Source organism: Mesoplodon bidens (genome assembly GCF_964165515.1).
Source record: "Mesoplodon bidens genome assembly, chromosome: 9".
NCBI lineage: Eukaryota > Metazoa > Chordata > Mammalia > Artiodactyla > Ziphiidae > Mesoplodon > Mesoplodon bidens.
The window spans coordinates 50,649,926-50,670,262 of NC_138166.1; positions in this window are offsets into that span (position 1 = coordinate 50,649,926).

Sequence of the window (20,337 nt, forward strand, 5' to 3'; positions counted from 1 at the left end):
CTGGTCATCAAGGCTATCCCCTCAGTATAGCAGAAATGCCTTCACTCTGATGCATTCACAGTGGAGTTCTGGGTCTCTGGGAAATCATGTTGATGCAGACCGAGCATCTCTGTTAATCCCCAGAAGGTCTGGTTTATTTCTCAGGACACCTGGGAAATGGCCTGGTGAGTGGCTTTGGGTCCTTTGGGGAAGACTTAGAGGAAGGAAGATCCTTAGCAAGTATTCATGATGTTATCACAGGGCCATTTCCCTAGACACTTGACTTCTCCTGCATTCTTGGTCTGACCTAGACCTGAGATTGGGTCAGGGGCCATGACTATATTGTGAAGACTTAAGTCAGGCCTTTGTTTACTAACAGAGAGGTTTTAAAATAATAAAAATCAGGTAGCATCTTTGACCATCTCTTTTGGTCTTAAGGACCCCCCACAGTTAGGCAACACCAAAGATCCCTGTAGGTCAGACCATTGTAATTAATGCACTGGCTCTGCTGTTGATTATGGTAGCCACATCCACCTGGCCTCTCACATTGCAGCTACCTGGCCCCACCCCTGCTGCCCCAGGATCCACCATCACTGAAATCAGCATGTTTCTACTACAACATCTCCCACTTGCATTCTCATCGATGGTTGCAGATTCTACACACTGACTCATTCAACAACCATTCCAACACCCTCACCTCCATCTTCCTATGGTCCTTGGAAAGTGAATTACTGAGTGACATAATCTCCATTGCAACCATGCATGGCTATGTAACAGTTCTATCTAGACAATGAGTAGAAGTAGGTAGAAGTCCCTGGGGTAAGCTTCCTTCCTGGAATGAGGGCACAATGTCTGGAGATGCAGCAACCATCTTGCAAACATGAGGGTGAAAACCACAGACAATAGAGCAAGGAAACAGAAGGAGCCTGGTTCCCTGATGGCATCACTGAGCTGATACACCAGCTCTAAATGTCCTACTCAGACCTTTTTATGCGTGAGGTAGATAAACCCCTTGTTTGCTTCTCTGAGTAGCTTCCTATTATAGCCAAGACCAACCCTGACAGATTGAGGAGTATTTTCTGACACCCAGCTATCTTGGGGGACAGATTTGGGTGGTGGTAAGTTGGTGAATTGTACATGATTCGTTCATTCAACATATGTATCTCACAAAGTCTTTGGATTTCTTTCTTTATATTACACCAAGATATTTCAGGCACCTCAACTTTATTCAGTGTGAGTCATTGAGTCTGGGTTCCAAATACCCAACCATGGAATCAGTTAGAACATTCCCAGATGCTGAAAGAGCACACTGAATCAAAAATCCAGTGTATTAATTAAAAACAAAAGTGCAGGGACTTCCTGGTGGTGCAGTGGCTAAGAATCCACCTGCCAGTGCCGGGGACACAGGTTCGAGCCCTGGTCCAGGAAGATCCCACATGCTGTAGAGTAACTAAGCCCGTGCACCACAACTACTGAGCCTGCGCTCTAGAGCCTGCAAGCCACAACTACTGAGCCCGTGTGCCACAACTGCTGAAGCTGGTGTGCCTAGAGCCCGTGCTCTGCAACAAGAGGAGCCACCACGATGAGAAGCCCATGCACCACAGCAAAAAGTAGCCCCTGCTCGCTGCAATTAGAGAAAACCCGCAGGCAGCAATGAAGACCTAACACAGCCAAAAATAAATAAATTTATTTTTGTAAGTGCATTAATGCATTCAACTTGACGAATAATTATGATTTTCCCTACTTAGCCTAGTACCCACACACGTATTCTACCTCCACATATATTCTTTAGAATTTGCATGAAAAAGAAAAATATTGTAGTTTTTTTTTATTGTCTAAGCCTTCTCCTCCTGGATTGACTTTTAATTCACTCCCTAGGGCATGTTGGGATGGGACAATAGAAGGGAGGGTTGGAATGCAAGAATGAGCATTCTTTTACAAGGCTGATCCCTCACAGATGGGGGCATTTCAGGGTCTTCAAGCAAGGGACATAAGGGCTGCCTCACTAAAGATTTTAAAAGGGTGGGGATTCAAGGGAATCCAGTTTCTTCCATGTGTCTCTATCCCAATTATCAGGGATTCAACTCTTTTTCAATCAACACCTTAACTTTTCCATAAAAGATCTAAAATGGCTATGAACTCAATGGATAATGTCATTCAGTAAACTGGGGGATCAAACTCCTGTTTTTGTGCCAGAGTTTGGCACAAAAACAGAAATATAGATCAATGGAACAGGATAGAAAGCCCAGAAACAAACCCACGCACCTATTGTCAATTAATCTATGACAAAGGAGGCAAGAATATACAATGGAGAAAAAAAAAAGCCTCTTCAATAACTGGTGCTGGGAAAACTGGACAGCTACATGTAAAAGAATGAAATTAGAACACTCCCTAACCCCATACACAAAAATAAACTCAAAATGAAAAGGGAACCCTCCTCCACTGTTAGTGGGAATGTAAGTTGGAACAGCCACTATGGAAAACAGTATGGAGCTTCCTTAAAAAACTAAAAACAGAGCTACCATATGATCCAGCAATCCCACTCCTGGGCATATATCCAGAGAAAATCATGCTTAGAAAAGATACATGCAATGTTCATTGCAGCACTATTTACAATAGCCAAGACATGGAAGCAACGTAAATGTCCATCAACAGAGCAATGGATAAAGATGTGATATATGTATACAATGGAATATTACTCAGCCATGAAAAAGGATGAAATAATGCCATCTGCAGCAACATGGATGGACCTAGAGGTTATCATACAAAGTCAGACAGAGAAAGACAAATATCATATATCACTTATATGTGGAATCTAAAAAATGATACAAATGAACTTATTTACAAAACAGAAACAGACTCACAGACTTAGAAAACAAACTCACTGTTACCAAAGGGGAAAGGTGGGAGGGAGGGATAAATTAGGAGCTTGGGATTAACATATACACACTACTATATATAAAATAGATAACAAGGACCTACTGTATAGAACAGGGAACTCTACTCAGTACTCTGTAATAACCTATATGGGAAAAGAATCTAATAAAGAATGGAGGATATATACATATGTATAACTAAATCACTTTGCACACCTGAAACTAACACAAAATTGTACATCAAATATACTCCAGGATAAGAAGAAACACTCAAAATGGATTGAAGACCTAAATGTAAGACCAGATACTATCAAACTCTGAGAGGAAAACACAGGCAGAACACTCTGACATAAATCACAGTGATGTCTTTTTGGATCCACCTCCTAGGGTGATGAAAATAAAACCAAAAATCAACAAATGGGACCTAATGAAACTTAAAAGCTTTTGCACAGCAAAGGAAACCATAAACAAACAGAAAAGACAACCCACAAAATGGGAGAAAATATTTGCAAACCAAGCGACTGACAAGGGATTAATGTCCAAAATATACAAACAGCTCATGCAGCTCTATATCAAGAAAACAGCCCTTTCTTCAGCGAGTTGCTCCGCTCGGCCACGAGGACTTGAGTGCGCCGAGAGACCAGGGAATCTCGCCGCCCTGCGCTGACCTGGGCTGCGGGGGTCGTTACCCTGGGCCGCCTGCAGAGAAGGGCTTGCCTTTCATTCCTGCGCTCCTAGGACACGTGCCCGAGGCAGCTCCGGGCCTCAGCGAAATCTGCCATCGGGTTCTCCTGTGGGCTTCATCCCTTCCTAGGACCCAAGACCCGGGCCTGGGCAGGAAAGTGCGTGGAGACCTTGCTTTTGCTGCCTCTCCTGGACTCCCCATCCCACCCCCGCATCCAGAAATTGTGGGAAACGCGCGACTGACTGTACAGAGGCCATAGAGGCCCCAGGCCCTGCGCTGCCCACCCCGGGGACCGCCCTGGCCGCAGATTCGCTCCTGTGGGTTTCGGGGCAGAGACTCAGGAGCAGCGCTCAACAAACGGGGATCTGCCCAGCAGCAGAAAGGGATGCTGGATAGTTTACAGGATCAACAGGAAGGCTGAAGAATCGAGGAAAATCATTTCAGGAAACACCACAAGGTCACACGCAGGAAAGCCTGGTTAGTGCACTGCGGCTGGCATCCCTGTCACTAGACTCTTGGCAGAAGAGAGATAGCTCTGCTCTATGAACACATCTCAAGGCCTAAGCTAATAGGGAAGCTCTGCCATCCTCAAACAGACGCCCTCCGGCGACCTACACGCAGAGGCGGGGCCAAATCCAAAGCTGAGACCCGGGAGCTGTGAGAACACACAAGAGAAAGGGAAATCTCTCCCAGCAGCCTCAGAAGCAGCGGATTAAAGCTCCACAATCAACTTGACGTACCCTGCATCTGTGGAATACATGAATAGACAACGAATCATCCCAAATTGAGGAGGTTCTTGGTGCTGCAGCCAGCAGTCAGTGCTGTGCCTCTGAGGTGGGACAGCCAACTTCAGCACACTGGTCCACAAGAGACCTCTCAGCTTCACATAATATCAAACGGCGAAAATCTTCCAGAGATCTCCATCTCAACACCAGCACCCAGCTTCACTCAACGACCAGCAAGCTACAGTGCTGGACACCCTATGCCAAACAACTAGCAAGACAGGAACACAATGCCACCCATTAGCAGAGAGGCTGCCTAAAATCATAAAAAGTCCACAGACACCCCAAAACACACCACCAGATGTGGACCTGCCCACCAGAAAGACACGATCCAGCCTCATCCACCAGCACACAGGCACTAGTCCCCTCCACCAGGAAGCCTATACAACCCACTGAATCAAACTTAGCCACTGGTGACAGACACCAAAAACAACGGGAACTATGAACCTGCAGCCTGCGAAAAGGAGACCCCAAACACAGTAAGATAAGCAAAATGAGAAGACAGAAATACAAACAGCAGGAGAAGGAGCAAGATAAAAACCCACCAGACCTAACAAATGAAGAGGAAATAGGCAGTCTACCTGAAAAGGAACTCAGAATAATGATAGTAAAGATGATCCAACATCTTGGAAACAGAATAGACAAAATGCAAGAAACAGTTAACAAGGACCTAGAAGAACTAAAGATGAATCAAGCAACGATTACAAACACAATAAATGAAATTAAAAATACTCTAGATGGGATCAATAGCAGAATAACTGAGGCAGAAGAACGGATAAGTGATGCGGAAGATAAAATAGTGGAAATAACTACTGCAGAGCAGAAGACAGAAAAAAGAATGAAAAGAACTGAGGACAGTCTCAGAGACCTCTGGGACAACGTTAAACGCACCAACATTCGAATTATAAGGGGTTCCAGAAGAAGAAGAGAAAAACAAAGGGACTGAGAAAATATTTGAAGAGATTATAGTTGAAAACTTCCCTAATATGGGAAAGGAAATCGTTAATCAAGTCCAGGAGGCACAGAGAGTCCCATACAGGATAAATCCAAGGAGAAATACGCCAAGACACATATTAATCAAACTGTCAAAAATTAAATACAAAGAAAACATATTAAAAGCAGCAAGGGAAAAACAACAAATAACACACAAGGGAATCCCCATAAGGTTAACAGCTGATCTTTCAGCAGAAACTCTGCAAGCCAGAAGGGACTGCCAGGACATATTTAAAGTGATGAAGGACAAAATCCTGCAACCAAGATTACTCTACCCAGCAAGGATCTCATTCAGATTTGATGGAGAAATTAAAACGTTTACAGACAAGCAAAAGCTGAGAGAGTTCAGCACCACCAAACCAGCTTTACAACAAATGCTAAAGGAACTTCTCTAGGCAAGAAACACAACAGAAGGAAAAGACCTACAATAACGAACCCAAAACAATTAAGAAAATGGGAATAGGAACATACATATCGATAATTACCTTAAATGTAAATGGACTAAATGCTCCCACCAAAAGACACAGATTGGCTGAATGGATACAAAAACAAGACCCATATATATGCTGTCTACAAGAGACCCACTTCAGACCTAGAGACACATACAGACTGAAAGTAAGGGGATGGAAAAAGATATTCCATGCAAATGGAAACCAAAAGAAAGCTGGAGTAGCAATTCTCATATCAGACAAAATAGACTTTAAAATAAAGACTACTAGAAGAGACAAAGAAGGACACTACATAATGATCAAGGGATCGATCCAAGAAGAAGATATAACAATTGTAAATATTTATGCACCCAACACAGGAGCACCTCAATACATAAGGCAAATACTAACAGCCATAAAAGGGGAAATCGACAGTAACACATTCATAGTAGGGGACTTCAACACTCCACTTTCACCAATGGACAGATCATCCAAAATGAAAATAAATAAGGAAACACAAGCTTTAAATGATACATTAAACAAGATGGACTTAACTGATATTCATAGGACATTCCATCCAAAAACAACAGAATACACATTTTTCTCAAGTGCTCTTGGAACATTCTCCAGGATAGATCATATCTTGGGTCACAAATCAAGCCTCAGTAAATTTAAGAAAATTGAAATCATATCAGGCATCTTTCCTGACCACAATGCTGTGAGATTAGAAATGAATTACAGGGAAAACAGTGTAAAAAACACAAACACATGGAGGCTAAACAATACATTACTAAATAATCAGGAGATTATTTCACAAGTTGTATGGAAACACAAAAGACCCCGAATAGCCAAAGCAATCTTGAGAACGAAAGATCAATGGAACAGGATAGAAAGCCCAGAGATAAACCCACGCACATATGGTCACCTCATCTTTGATAAAAGAGTCAGGAATGTACAGTGGAGAAAGGACAGCCTCTTCAATAAGTGGTGCTGGGAAAACTGGACAGGGACATGTAAAAGTATGAGATTAGATCACTCCCTAACACCATACACAAAAATAAGCTCAAAATGGATTAAAGACGTAAATGTAAGGGCAGAAACTATCAAACTCTTAGAGGAAAACATAGGCAGAACACTCAATGACATAAATCACAGCAAGATCCTTTTTGACCCACCTCCTAGAGAAATGGAAATAAAGACAAAAATAAACACATGGGACCTAATGAAACTTCAAAGCTTTTGCACAGCAAAGGAAACCATAAACAAGACCAAAAGACAACCCTCAGAATGGGAGAAAATATTTGCAAATGAAGCAACTGACAAAGGATTAATCTCCAAAATTTATAAGCAGCTCATGCAGCTCAATAATAAAAAAAACAAACAACCCAATCCAAAAATGGGCAGAAGACCTAAATAGACATTTCTCCACAGAAGATATACAGACTGCCAACAAACATATGAAAGAATGCTCAACATCTTTAATCATTAGAGAAATGCAAATCAAAACTACAATGAGATATCATCTCACACCAGTCAGAATGGCCATCACCAAAAAATCTAGAAACAATAAATGCTGGAGAGGGTGTGGAAAAAAGGGAACACTCTTACACTGCTGGTGGGAATGTGAATTGGTACAGCCACTATGGAGAACGGTATGGAGGTTCCTTAAAAAACTACAAATAGAACTACCATATGACCCAGCAATCCCACTACTGGGCATATACCCTGAGAAGACCATAATTCAAAAAGAGTCATGTACCAAAATGTTCATAGCAGCCCTATTTACAATAGCCCGGAGATGGAAACAACCTAAGTGTCCCTCATCGGATGAATGGATAAAGAAGATGTGGCATATATATACAATGGAATATTACTCAGCCATAAAAAGAAACGAAATTGAGCTATTTGTAATGAGGTGGATAGACCTAGAGTCTGTCATACAGAGTGAAGTAAGTCAGAAAGATAAAGACAAATACCATATGCTAACACATATATATGGAATTTAAGAAGAAAAAAAATGTCATGAAGAACCTAGGGGTAAGATGGGAATAAAGACACAGACCTACTAGAGAATGGACTTGAGGATATGGGGAGGGGGAAGGGTAAGCTGTGACAAAGCGAAAGAGAGGCGTGGACATATATACACTACCAAGCGTAAGGTAGACAGCTAGTGGGAAGTAGCCGCATAGCACAGGGAGATCAGCTCGATGCTTTATGACCGCCTGGAGGGGTGGGATAGGGAGGGTGGGAGGGAGACGCAAGAGGGAGGGGATATGGGAAAATATGTATATGTATAACTGATTCATTTTGTTATAAAGCAGAAACTAACACACCATTGTTAAGCAATTATACTCCAATAAAGATGTAAAAAAAAAAACTGCATCAAAAAATGGGCAGAAGACCTAAATAGACATTTCTCCACAGAAGATATACAGACTGCCAACAAACACATGAAAGGATGCTCAACATCTTTAATCATTAGAGAAATGCAAATCAAAACTACAATGAGATATCATCTCACACCAGTCAGAATGGCCATCACCAAAAAATCTAGAAACAATAAATGCTGGAGAGGGTGTGGAAAAAAGGGAACACTCTTACACTGCTGGTGGGAATGTGAATTGGTACAGCCACTATGGAGAACGGTATGGAGGTTCCTTAAAAAACTACAAATAGAACTACCATATGACCCAGCAATCCCACTACTGGGCATATACCCTGAGAAAACCATAATTCAAAAAGAGTCATGTACCAAAATGTTCATAGCAGCCCTATTTACAATAGCCCGGAGATGGAAACAACCTAAGTGTCCCTCATCGGATGAATGGATAAAGAAGATGTGGCACATATATACAATGGAATATTACTCAGCCATAAAAAGAAACGAAACTGAGCTATTTGTAATGAGGTGGATAGACCTAGAGTCTGTCATACAGAGTGAAGTTAGTCAGAAAGAGAAAGACAAATACCGTATGCTAACACATATATACGGAATTTAAAAAAAAAATGTCATGAAGAACCTAGGGGCAAAACGGGAATGAAGACGCAGACCTACTTGAGAATGGACTTGAGGATATGGGGAGGGGGAAGGGTGGGCTGTGACAAGGCGAAAGAGAGGCATGGACGTGTATACACTACCAAACGTAAGGTAGATAGATAGTGGGAAGCAGCCGCAGAGCACAGGGAGATCAGCTCGGTGCTTTGTGACCGCCTGGAGGGGTGGGATGGGGAGGGTGGGAGGGAGGGAGATGCATGAGGGAAGGGATGTGGGAACAGATGTATATGTATGACTGATTCACTTTGTTATAAAGCAGAAACTAATTAAAAAAATGAATAAATAAACTTAAAAAAAAAAAAAAAAAAAAAAAAAAACTACAAATAGAACTACCATATGACCCAGCAATCCCACTACTGGGCATATACCCTGAGAAAACCATAATTCAAAAAGAGTCATGTACCAAAATGTTCATAGCAGCCCTATTTACAATAGCCCGGAGATGGAAACAACCTAAGTGTCCCTCATCGGATGAATGGATAAAGAAGATGTGGCATATATATACAATGGAATATTACTCAGCCATAAAAAGAAACAAAATTGAGCTATTTGTAATGAGGTACATAGACCTAGAGTCTGTCATACAGAGTGAAGTAAGTCAGAAAGAGAAAGACAAATACTGTATGCTGACATATATATGGAATTTAAGAAAAAAAAATGTCACGAAGAACATAGGGGTAAGACAGGAATAAAGACACAGACCTACTAGAGAATGGACTTGAAGGTATGGGGAGGGGGAAGGGTAAGCTGTGACAAAGCGAAAGAGCGGCATGGACATATATACACTACCAAATGTAAGGTAGATAGCTAGTGGGAAGCAGCCACATAGCACAGGGAGATCAGCTAGGTGCTTTGGGACCACCTAGAGGGGTGGGATAGGGAGGGTGGGAGGGAGGGAGACACAAGAGGGAAGAGATATGGGAACATATGTATATGTATAACTGATTCACTTTGTTATAAAGCAGAAACTAACACCAAATTGTAAAGCTATTATACTCCAATAAAGATGTAAAAAAAAAAAAAACTGCATCCAAAAATGGGCAGAAGACCTAAGTAGACATTTCTCCAAAGAAAACATACAGATGGCCAAAAAGCACATGGAAAGATGCTCAACAACACTAATTATTAAAGAAATGCAAATCAAAACTACAATGAGATATAAACTCACACCAGTCAGAATGGCCATCATCAAAAAGTCTACAAACAATAAATGCTGGAGAGGGTGGGGAGAAAAGGGAACCCTCCTACAGTATTGGTGCGAATGTAAATTGGTACAGCCACTGTGGAAAACAGTATGGAGGTTCCTTAAATAACTAAAAATAGAGCTACCATATGATCTAGCAATCCCACTCCTAGGCATGTATCTGGAGAAAACCATACTTTGAAAAGATACATGCACCCCAATGTTCATTGCAGCACTATTTACGATAGCCAAGACATGGAAGCAACCTAAATGCCCATCGATAGAGCAATGGATAAAGAAGATGTGGTACATATATACAATGGAATATTACTCAGCCATAAAAAAGAATGAAATAATGCTATTTGCGGCAACATGGATGGACCTAGAGATTATCATACAAAGTAAGTCAGATAGAGAAAGACAAATATCATATGATATCATTCATATGTGGAATCTAAAAAAAATGATACAAATGAACTTATTTACAAAACAGAAATACACTCACAGACTTAGAAAACAAACTCACTGTTACCAAAGGGGAAGGGGGTGGACAGGGAAAAATTAGGAGTTTGGGATTAACATATACATGCTACTGTGTATAAAATAGATCATCAACAAGGACCTACTGTATAGCACAGGGAACTCTACTCAGTACTCTGTAATAATCTACATGGGAAAAGAATCTGATAAAGAATGGAGATATATATATATATAACTAAACCACTTTGCTGTACTCCTGAAACTAACACAATATTATAAATCAACTATACTCCAATATAAGATAAAAATTAAATTAAAAAAAATTTTTTTAAACTCTGCATTTGATTTTCAGCCTCATGGCTCAGAAAGGAAAGGGATTCTTTTAGCCTTCATACAAATCCCTGATTTTCAGCCTATGCCTTGAGCTAAAAGTATAAACATCTGAGCTTGTCTTTCTCTTTAAGCTCTCTAGTGCTATATTCAACTCACCCTTTTGAAATCCTCATGTGTTTCATACTGTTCCATAGCAGCAACCCCTTCAATGGGTACTTCATTCCCGGGAATAATTTGTGATATTTTAGTTAGCTGTTTTGCCACTGCACGTCATGGTATGCCAAATCCACATCCCTTAATACAGAGTGGATTTTCCTTGCCCTCAGCCTTTAACTAGGGCAGATAACCAGTCCCAAATGTCCCCTAATTTTCTTCAAAGTCTGTTGCCTGCAACCACTTCTGGTACTCATTTCTGTATCCATCAAGCTTTTAGCTGTAAGTAGCAGAACCCAACCCTGGCCCTTTGAATCAGAAAGGAATTTATTGATGGTTTTATTGGTCTAGAAAACAAAGAGATGCTCAAAGACTTGTGGGTTCATGTCACTAGTCTTTGGGTGACAGGGGACCTTAGCTTGAAGGGTCTGTCACTCCAAAAAACAGGCCTCTGAGAGCCAGCCAACCAACACCAACCTCACCCAAAAGACTCTTGCTATGGATGACATCATCCTATTTGTAGCTCACAAAGTCTGCCCACTTCTGAACTTCTAGCTTCTAGGAAACCCCACGTTTAAGGTCAGCAGTCTGCTCTGCTAAGGAGCCTGGGCCTAACAGGCATAGCTCATAGTTACTAAAATAAGCAAAAAATTCAGCATTATTTATTTTTTATTTCAGACACTAAGTGATGAGCTCATCATCCTTTGATGTTTTCCTAGTCAGTATTAATGATCCCTAACCTGGGGCTTCCCTGGTGGCGCAGTGGTTGAGAATCTGCCTGCTAATGCAGGGGACACGGGTTCGAGCCCTGGTCTGGGAGGATCCCACATGCCGCGGAGCAACTAGGCCCGTGAGCCACAACTACTGAGCCTGCGCGTCTGGAGCCTGTGCTCCGCAACAAGAGAGGCCGCGATAGTGAGAGGCCCACGCACCACGATGAAGAGTGGCCCCCACTTGCCACAACTAGAGAAAGCCCTCGCACAGAAACGAAGATGCAACACAGTAAAAAAAAATTAATTAATTAATTAACTCCTACCCCCAACATCTTAAAAAAAAATAAAAACTAAAAAAATAATTCCTAACCTGAAATCTAGTCATCTATTTGGAGTCTGACTGGGAGAACACTTAATGTGAGCACCAGCTATTAACTTGCAGGTTTTTTGTTTGTTTGACTATATCCAGTTGCCTCCGCTTTATATTGAAAATTCCACAAAAGGCCAGGTTTTGGGGCATGTTGTTCGCTGCTGTAATCTAGAACAGTGCGCCTTGTACTGGTGATCATTCAATAAATAAATAATAAATATTTGTGAGTGAATCATTCTTATTTCAACTGAAATTGGGATAAATTTATTCCTTTGAATAAATAAGGGGAGAAGAGAAAAACAAAATCTAATATTTTAGCCATTAACTTTTTAAGATTAGAACTGATATGATTGATTAGGAATCAGTTTTGATTGTAAAAGCAATGGAAATGGGTCGTCTACAGTAGTTTCAGGAGGTAGTGGAGGTATGGATTCTTTTTCTTTTTTTTTAGTTTATTTATTTGGCTGTGCTGGGTCTTGGCTGCCGCACGTGGGATCATCTTCACTGCGGCTCGCAGATTATTTTAGTTGTGGCATGCGGGATGTAGTTCCCCGACCAGGGATCGACCTGGGCCCCCTGCTTTGGGAGCACAGAGTCTTAACCACTGGACCACCAGGGAAGTCCCAGAAGCATGCATTCTTAAATTAAATGGACATTTTACATTCCTCTGGTAAAATACTCAATACTCATAAATATAAAGAAAAAATATATATAAAATGTAAACACTAGACAAAGGCATTATGTCGTGGAGTCTACTAATTTTCTAGGCAACCTGACATTTTTTTACAGATCTGGTATAGGACTCAGCCTCCCAGGAAATTTCCAAGAATCAAACAAATCAACAACAGAATGCAAAGAATATTCCAGGATAACAAACACCATCAACTATATGCTGAAAGGGAAATTTTTAGAGGTTTTAGACAGAAAGTTGAAATGATGCATTTTGGCTAGACATTTATTCTGGCCAGATATTTTGTAGGAATTAGTGTCAGTTAAAAAGAATGCTACAGCTTCTTCACAATAGTAAAAATGCTGAGAGCTAAACCACCTATTTTCAAAATACTTTCACCACAACCCAGAGTAATACATTTTCCATCATGATCTAGTCCATATGTGCACATGGCTGAAACTAAAGCTTCACAGAACACCTACTCTTACCACATGTGATATTCTCTGACACTTTTCTCGTTTATTCTATTTCACACAAATAATGACATTCTTACCCATACATGGGTTGCGACTTGTAAATTGAAAAACTCTGGCCTAAAGAGGAATAAAGTCCTGGAATATAGAATTGCTTTATATCTAATGCATATATATATATATATATATATATATATATATTAAACACATACACAAAACACTTTAAACTTACTGCTTTCTCAGAGAAGTAAAACCCACCTAAGTAGAAGCATGCACTAGTGTTCAAGAGTTATAAAATTCTATAGTTGGTAGAATCTTTGTTGTTGTTGTTGTCTTTGATGCAACTTTATTCAGTAGCATTTGGGAAATTTTCATATTCTCTAGTAAATACAGATAAGTGGATTCACCATAAAGTCAATCCCACCACAAAATTATTTGGGTAAATTACCAAATTAGTTTACCTTTCCCAATTTTGAAGGGATTATAGAATTTTTAAATCATCCCACATGTAAATTAAGCAAAAAAATTTTTTTTTTCTTTTTTTGGCTGCACCGTGTGGCTTGCTGGATCTTAGTTCCCCGACCAGGGATTGAACCTGGGCCAGGCAGTGAAAGCACTGAGTTCCAACTACTGGACCGCTAGGGAATTCCCAAGTCTTTAACCTTTTGAGTTGATGTCTTTTCCTTCTAAGGATACTGTGACAAACTGTACAAGTTCAGTTAGGTGACAATATCTGGAGATGGATCAGTCAGTTCAACTGATGAGTAAAACATTAAATACGTTTAACAATAAGTTGAGGATGGTGAAAATCTTAACTGTATTTTTAAAGCTTTAGGGCAGAGTCTTGGTTGATAGAATATAGATCCAACCTGCACTATGGCCTCTGATCACAGTCTTCTCCTGGCAGCTCAGAAACGTTTGCAGCTGTGACTGGTAGTGTCAGAGAGCTTGATTATGAAGGGAATGAGCCCAGAGACTGATGGTCCAGCGCAGCAGAGGTGGGATTGGAATCCTTCCTCTCTGGGGCCCTGTTGGCACCTGATGGAGAGGAGGCCAGAGGCTCTGAGGACTCCCTCCTGTATCTTATAATATGATCGATGCACAATCATCCTAAGGGGGAGTTGGGAGAAAGTGGGGTTGACATTGCAACCCACCACCACTACCAGAACAAAAGCCCTCAGGATAAACCCATGGAGAGTAGCAGAAGTTCCTCCTTTATCTTTTTCACCTGTGAGTAATAAGCACAGGGCCAGCCTAACTGGAATGGGGTCACCAACTGTACTGAACGGCATCACCAGATAGTCCATTCTCTACTTAAAATCCATTCTCTGTGATATTCCAAACTGAACTTTCAAAAATGTAATAATAAACAGCTGCACTATTGTGCATTTACTATGTGCCAGGCACTGTGTCTAAGCACCTTACACCTATCAGCATGTTTAACCCCCTCAACTGCCTGAGAAGATTATTTCAAGGGCTGTGTATTTAACCCAGCTGAATCCAAAACCCATGGCCTTACAGCATTCTACCGTGTCCACTTAAGAGTGTTCTCCTTGACCAACACAGAAATAGAACTAAGAGCATTTCATTTGCAAGATTTCTGAAGCTCTCTGTTGTGCTAAACTCAGTTAAGATAGTACCTTGAAAAGACACAAATAAATGGAGAGATATACTGTGCTCATGGATTGAAAGAATTAATATTGTTAAAATGCTCATATAACCAAAGCAGTCTACAGATTCAATGCAATTCATATCCATGGCACTTTTCACAGAAATAAAACAAGCCATCCACCCAATCTTTTGTGGTTCCATCCTTTTGTGTGGAACCACAAAAGACCCCAAAGAGCCAAAGGAATCTTAAGAAAAACTAATCTGGAGGCATCATGTGCTCTGATTTAAAACTATATTACAAATCTATAGTAACAGTATGGTACTGCCATTAAAAAAAGATACATAGATCAATGGAACCTAACAAAGAACCCAGAAATAAACCCACACCTCTATGGTCAATTAATTTATGACAAAGGAGCCAAGAACATGCAACAGGGAAAGGACAGTATCTTCAATAAATGTTATTGGGAAAACTGGACAGCCACATGCAAAAGAATGAAACTGGACCACTATCTTATACCACACAAAATTTAACTCAAAATGGATTAAAGACTTGAACATTAGACCTGAAACCATAAAACTCCTAGAAGAAAACACAGTGGGTAATCCTCTTGACATTAGTCTTGGCGATGATTTTTTGGATTTGATACCAAAAGCAAAGGCCACAAAAGCAAAAATAAAAAAGTTGAACTACATCAAATTGGAAAACTTCTACACAGCAAAGGAAACCGTCAACAAAATGAAAAGGCAACGTACCAAATGTGAGAATTTTATTTGCAAATCATGTTTCTGATAAGGGATTAATATCCAAAATATATCAAGAACTCATACAACTCAATAGCAAAAATTGAAATAATCTGATTAGAAAATGAGCAGAGGATCTGGACATTTTTTCCAAGAAGACATACATATGGCCAACAGGTACATGAAAGGATGCTCAGCATCACAAATCATCAGGGAAATGCAAATCAAAACCACAATGAGATACCACCTCCCGTCTGTTAGAATGGCTATCATCAAAAAGACAAGAAATAACAAGTGTTGCCGAGGATGTGGAGAAAAAGGGAACCCTCACTGTTGATGAGTATGTTAATAGACGCAGCCACTATAGAAAACAGTATGAAGGTTCCTGAAAAAATTAAAAATAAAACTACCACATGATCCAGCAATCCCATTTCTGGGTCTGTATCTGAAGAAAACAAAAACATTAAATTGAAAAGATATACACATCCCCATATTCATTGCAGCATTATTTACCATAGCCAAGTTACTGAAAAAACCTAAGCATCCCTCAATGGATGAATGGATAAAGAAATTGTGGTATTTCTTTAGAATTAAATCTTGCAATTTGCAGCAAGATAGATGGAACTTGAGAGCATTATGCTGAGTGAAATAAGTCAGACAGAGAAACCAAACCATTATAATCTCACTTATGTGGGGAATCTAATAAAACATAACAAAAACACAACCTCATAGATACAGAGAACAGATTGGTAATTGCAAGATGTGGGGATAGGGGGTGGAGAGGAGGTGAAGTGGGTGAAGGGAGTCAAAAGGTACAAACTTCCAGTTATAAGTCATGGGGATATGATATACATACAGCATGGTGACTATAATAACAAACACTGTTGTATATTTGAAAGTTGTTAAGAGTAAATCTTAAAATTTTTCATCACAAGAAAAACAGTTTGTAACTATGTATGGTGACAGATGTTAACTGGACTTACTGTGGTGATCATTCTGCAATGGATACAAATACTGAATCACTATGTTGTACACCTGAAACTAATGTTATATGTCAATTATACTTCAATTTAAATTTTTCTAAAAAAGAAAAAAATTAAACAGGTATCCCATTCTGTTTGGGAACCCTTGCTTTCAATTGCCCTTCTTAAACGATCTTGTCCAGTGGGAAGGTTCCCCATAACAGCCATTGTGATTCTAGGTTGTCTTAGTAAGATTTTGCCATTTATGTATTTACAGCCTCCAGGACTGCAGTTCTTAGATATAAATTAGGCAGGTGTGCCGGAAGGTGGAGAGCTCAATTCTTTGAGACTTGAGGACTTCACTTCTTTAGCTACACCTTGGGTCTCTCAAAGCCAAACTGCGTGGTGTTTTACAGTATACCTTGTTACACGGAAAATTTCTTGAGGTTGGTAGGTGACCTAGTGTCAATCTAACCCATTCGGTGACCAACTTACCCTAGCAGAGGAGTCTTAGGTGGCCAGATCTCTAACAGCTTTGCCCACCAATTTTGTAGCGCTGGCTTCCAAGATACCCATTAGTAATAGATCTATTATTTTTTTCTGAGAAGATTTCTTTATAGTGGTGGACACTCTAATGGCTTTAAATATTTCGAATTCTGCCTACTTAAGATCTTGGTGTGCCGTTGGTGAAAAGAGCCTGATATTTCTCATCTTAATTTAATTAATGCCCCAAGTCCCCCAACGGTTTATACTTTGGACTTACCTTGAGGCTTTGTGAGTCTCCTAACAGCTGCTATCTTGCTTCCTTTAGACTGACAGGTACCCATTATTTTCCCTTGTTGAAATAATCCTAATTCAACCAGATTTACTGTTTCTGGCTGCCTCTGCAGTTCCTGAGACCCGTCAAGACCTCCCCAAGGCGCTTACCTTGTAGATGAGGTCGGCCACAAGTCGCCCATTAGGTCTGGTGTTTCTTACACCCCAGCTTTCCACCCGGAAGGGTCTGGACAAACAAACTCCAAGAGCTCAGAAGGCAAAATAACGGGATCCCAGAGAGCGGCAAAGAGGCAGCGAACCCGAAGGGCTCCGAGGCTAACTTCCCCTGAGTCCGGGAGCCTCCCGGCATCTCCAGCAGCTTCTTCAGGACCCACCTCCTCACGAAAACTGTAAAGTGACAAAACTAAAACAACTTAGTAATGAATTTGATGTCCTTTAGTCAAGGGAAAACAATCCATAGAGGGTGGGGAGCGCAGTACCTCCCAGCAGCGCAGCCGTCTCCCAGAACGCTGGGCAGTTGTGCGTTTCACGCAGCCTTAAGAGGCAACGTGGAAACAGCCTGATTGGCCAGGAGGTGGGGATTTCTTTAGGAGGCGGGGATTTCTTTAGGAGGCGAGCAGCTTCTGTTGCTAAGGGTCAGTGAAATGAGCCACAGCTGAGCTAGCGGGCTGTGACTGGTGTATATCAGGTTCCTTGACAAGCGAGGAATTACATTTACCAGGGCTAATTGGCATAGAAAGGCCTTTGATGATCTTCCTAAATTGCCCCAAAGCAGGATGCTAGCAGATCTCTTCCTCTCTTTGTAGAAACTGAAGCCTTTATCAGCTGAATTTTATATACTAAGAACGAGCCTGAGCAGCGGTTCTCATTTCTGGCTGCACGTCAGAGTCGCCTCAGGAAATTTAAACTTTTTTAGGTTTTAGTAGATTCTCTGGAACCTAATGAGGTCCCAGTCTTATCCCCACAGATACTGATCTACTTAGTTGCTTGTGGGAACTTTCCAGCAGGGTTTTTTGTGTGTGTCCTGTATTTTGTTTTTAAAGCTCCAGAAGTGATTCTAATGTGTTCGTGATTCACTTATATAAAGGTGGGGAAGGGCAGTGGAATCTAAAAGCATGTTCAAAATCCATATGATTAATTATTAAAATATAAAACGGGGATAACTGAGTGAGATATTTGTGAACCTGCTAGGTGCAAAGCACTTGCAAGTGCTCACGGAGGAGGATGAAAAGAAAAGGAATTTTCCTTCAGCATGAGATTATGGTTTTGGCCTTTTAAGTTCAGAACCTCTTAGTCATGTTAACAAAGCCACAACCATGCGGACCACCAAGTACGGTGGTGCAGGACATGCCCTGACCGACAGTCCTGGCTGAGTGGAGAATGGACTCCAGCCCTGGGACTCTCCCCCAGCTCTTAGGTGGCCGCCATATTGAAACCCTCACAGACACCAACGTGTACTAATAGCAGCCCTGATACGAGGCCTGAATTACAAAGCTGCCCACTTCCTCCCTCTTCCAAATTTAGGGCACTGTAAGGACAAATAGGAATTTAAAATAAGAAACTTAAGGACTTCCCTGGTGGTGCAGTGGTTGAGAGTCCGCCTGCCGATGCAGGGCACAGGAGTTTGTGCCCCGGTCTGGGAAGATCCCACATGCCGCGGGGCGGTTGGGCCCGTGAGCCATGGCCGCGGAGCCTGCGCGTCCGGAGCCTGTGCTCCGCAACGGGAGAGGCCACAACAGTGAGAGGCCCGCGTACCGCAAAAAAAAAAAAAAGAAGAAGAAGCTTAATTCCCTCTGTTGAAAATAAGGCAAGAGGTTTCACTTTTTTGTCGGCTTACCTTAGAAAACTTGTATTTTCTCAGACTCCTTGAAATGTATCTTTTTATAAACTAAATGTCTGTCAGTTTTGCGATCTAGCAATGTTTTTCTCAAGGGCCTGGGTGCCATCTCTTTGAAATACAACTGTTAGGAGACAGCACCCCTGTCCTCCAGTTTTTGTGGGAGGCGGGGAGCCAGACTTCAGTGCTCCGAATTGTTCAAGTACCTCCTGTCATAAAGACGTTTGTCCCCCCTGCCCCCCATAAAGTCAATTAGCTAACGTAGGTGGTCACCCCAATCACCAGGTAAATTTAGGAAGAACTGCGTGTGATTAATGGTGCTGTCAAGTTCTCTTAAATGATGACTAGTTACTGTTTATCTTGAGAACCTGTAGGTAATGACCACACCTGTGTGGCTGCATAAAAGGGTGAGATTTCTTTCTGTCTTTGCAACCTCAGCCAGTTGCCTGTGATGAGCAGCACATGGTTTAATCCTCAGTCAGTAATAAAAGTGTTTTCTTTTTCTACTACCTTTGTGGAGGGGATCTCTGAAACTTTTTTCAAATTGTATTTCCCCAACAGCACCTTCACTCTCTAAAGTTACTGTCTTTTTCCACGCTCTCAATGCAAGGGGCCCGGGTTCGATGCCTGGTCAGGGAACTAGATCCCACATGCTGCAACTAAAAGAGCCCGCATGCAGCAACAAAGATCCCACCTGCCGCAACTAAGACCCAGCGCAGCCAATAAATAAATTATTTAATTAATTAAGTTACATCTTTTTAACTCGCACCTTCCCAATCCACAGGGAGAAGTATTGAAGGTATAGAAGGTGTTTTTGTTATAAACTTGCTCCCTTCTACCCAGCTTCTGCTAAACAGGTGGAATACAGGAATTATGGTAATTCCAAATGGTGATGACGTTACAAGAAGTTGAGGTTATGTTTGTAGCTTTTGCTTGTAACTGGGTAATTAATTCATGCCAGTCTGTCATGTTGAGTAAGAAATACTGGTTAATGATTCCCACTTTAACAGAAAAAAGAAAGAGAGAAAAAGAGAGTTGTTTGGTTTTTAATTTTGTATACACATTATGACAGAAATTAAAGTCTTTTATAATACAATCTATTCATCTTTCCCTTTGTGATATCCTTCATTACTTTTCAATTAAAAAAATTTATCAAAGTAATACATGTACATAGTTTTTATAAAAAGAAGGCCAAGTAATTCTAAATAGCTTGTAACGAAAAACAGCAGTTTC